The sequence below is a fragment of the Podarcis vaucheri genome (genome assembly GCF_965113315.1).
Source record: "Podarcis vaucheri genome assembly, chromosome: 13".
In the NCBI taxonomy this organism is placed as follows: Eukaryota; Metazoa; Chordata; class Lepidosauria; order Squamata; family Lacertidae; genus Podarcis; species Podarcis vaucheri.
The window spans coordinates 47,372,286-47,375,352 of NC_138751.1; positions in this window are offsets into that span (position 1 = coordinate 47,372,286).

The following is a 3,067-nucleotide window of genomic DNA, read 5'->3' on the forward strand; positions in this document are numbered from 1 at the left end:
TCCCCATTGTCCTCCCTATGGTGAAAAAAGCACAACCTGTTTCCCGTGACCATAACACTGAAGCATAGTTTTACAATATCTAGATTTAAGGTGATGAAACACCAGCAGCCCAACGTTCCACCAGAGATCCCTTCCGCCACAGAACATAGTGAAATTGGTCACCGACTTATTGAGAAATCCTACTTTGTCGAATTGGGGTTACGCCCAGGAAAGTGTGCCAAGGACGGTAGCTCTATTTGTGTTTATTATTATTATTATTCTGTGCATGCCTTGCAAAAAGAGCTCTCTCTCTCTCTCTCTCTATATATATATATATATATGCAATCAAGGAGTCCAAAAACTGGAAAGGTTTGCCAAGGAGGACGTGGTTTCCTTCACCACATCCGTAACATTCATGCGGTACTTTTACCTTTTCATACCATAAATAAGTGTGCCAACCAAAAATATTATCATGACCTAAGTCTAGAATATATGAATTCTCCAATATCATCCATTCTTTCAGACAACAAAGACAAGATGCTTCATAATATAATCTCATATCTGGCAGGGAGAAACCTCTCTCTTTTGCATCTCTCAGTGTTTTATATTTTATTCTTGGTTTTTCCCCCTTGCCAAATATATTTAGACATATCTTTTTGCCATGTATTGAAACACCTTGCCAATCACCGGAATTGTTTGAAAGAAAAATAACATTCTAAATAATACATTCATTTTTATGGTCGACAGACTCGATACTGCCTAATAGTGAAAGATTCATTCTGTTCCAAATAACTTTCCAGCTTTTTAAATACTTAATCTTTATACAGATTTATATTATTTGCTGTTACCCATACGCCTAAATACTTAGCCTTCCTTCCAATCTTTAATCCAGATGCATCTGGATTTATTTTTACTCTCATCATTCATATTCTTAACCAAGACTTTGGTTTTATCTTTATTAATCTTAAGACCTGTTGCCTCACCAAATTTTTTTATCCCTTGTAATACTTTCCTGATTGACTCTTGGTTCTTCTACCGATAATCACCACATCATCTGCAAATGCTTTTAATTTATATTGTCTCTGTCCCACTCTTCTACCTTTAATATCTTGATTACATCTTGTTCTTTGTGCAAATACTTCTAAAACCACTATAAACAATATTCATTCAGACGCAAGCTAGGTGCAAGAAATTGCAGGGCATGCTATGGCAGAGAAGTCCCCAAACCTGTCCAGTCCTGATCTTGGGAAGCAAATTCATCTCACCTGACATGAATGCTTATGAGAGGAGCTGCTTGCCCAAGTCCAGGCTATTGGGGGCTTTCAAAGGTCAAAACAGCACCCAATTATGTTTTGTAATTTTATTGCAAGTAAATAATAATGACAAAAACAAAGGTAAGGTCTCCCCGACCCCACCCTGCTCCTGAAAATAATAATAATGCAAGAGTTAATAACATTTTGCCAAAGATTACTATGTGTGCCTGGCAGTTGTAAACTAGGCTTACCAATAAACGTGTACCGAATCTCAATAAAATAATTGTTTTTGTTGTCCCTTTGAAGCCTGCGTTCGTTTGGCAAGTTTCTCCATCGGAGCAATGGACCAAATTTATCGTTGCTCTTGGTAAACTGCCCAAACTCTTCCAGTTGTGTGCATCTGCTTACCTCGCTGCCACCGACAGAAATATAAGAAGCTCTTTATGTGGTTAAGTCTCTGTTCTCCCCATCAAAAAGCCAGCTAATTATTAAACACTTGTGCTATAAAAATTGTCCCTTGGTTTGCTTAAGACAGTCAGGCATGGCCGCCAAACTTGGCCCTCCAGATGTTTTGGGACTACAACTCCCATCATCCCTAGCTAACAGGACCAGTGGTCAGGGATGATGGGAACTGTAGTCCCAAAACATCTGGAGGGCCAAGTTTGGCTATGCCATAAGTCAACCCTTGAGGATATTTGAAGCAGTTTGCTTAGTTTGTTGACTGTTGTGCTTTCCCCACTTCTTTTCAACAGTGGGTTGTGCATCTAGAAAACAATCTGCTGAGTTTTTGTTTTTTATTATTAAAGAGAGCTGTTTCAGAAGCTCTTTTAAAAAACCCAGGGATACATTACTTGAAAAGTATTCCCACTACTGTTTTCTGAGACACATGTACACGTACAGAGCTCCCTCTGGCTCTGGGTTCAGGGGTGCTGGGCTTGACAAGACAACAGAGTGCCATGCATTAAGGCAGCACTTAAATTATCTTAGCACCTCTGGTGGCAAGGGGAGAGGCAACCTTTTATACAAAGCTTGTTCAGTGTAATGTTGTTTTCTTGTAAGCAAATCCTCAGACCTACTCCATGTACCCCCCCAAAGAAAAATAGATGCCAGAACTCACTGTGAAGTTCTTATGGGAAAGCCAGACAGATGGGTGGGGTATAAATAATAAAATTGTTATCATTATTATTATTACTACTACAGTAAGTTGCCCGGCGACTCAGGACAGCCCTGAACAAATGCCAGTTTGAGAACAGCTGCATTCAGCGCCCGGGGAGGTGCTAAAAACCAATGCAAGCTGTCCCTTTAACTGGTTTAGGGGTTGCCTCTGGTTCTGGTCAAATGTTCCCCCGCCTCTCTCCTCTTAGGTTCAGACGGATAGCTAGGGCAGCTTGGAAGGACCCTTGTCTGAAGAAAAGGAAATACGAATTGGCCCTGCCATGTAGCTTGACCAAATGCAGCTAGGAGCTAGGTAAAGTTGTAGATAAAAAAATTGTAGACTCGCCCATGCTGGCCAGCTTCCATTTTGATTTGAAATGTTTGTTTTTTGGACTTCTTAGAAGGAGAATTTGGGGGGGGGGGTGCCAGTCCTCAATGGCACCCACCGGAGATGTGCCAGAAATGTGTCCCAGCTGAAAAAAAGCACTAGACCTACTGCCATTGAATATAAACAAGGGTGCCTCACTCGAGAAACCCTGCCACCCCAATTTTACTTGAAATGTTTCATTTCAGTGGAAGTTACTTTTCTCGAAATAAGGTTAAGAATGGTTTCCCTCATAAACCCCACCCAGCAAGGAATGTTTGGTGAGCTGGTTTTATTTTCATAAACGCAAGGATCC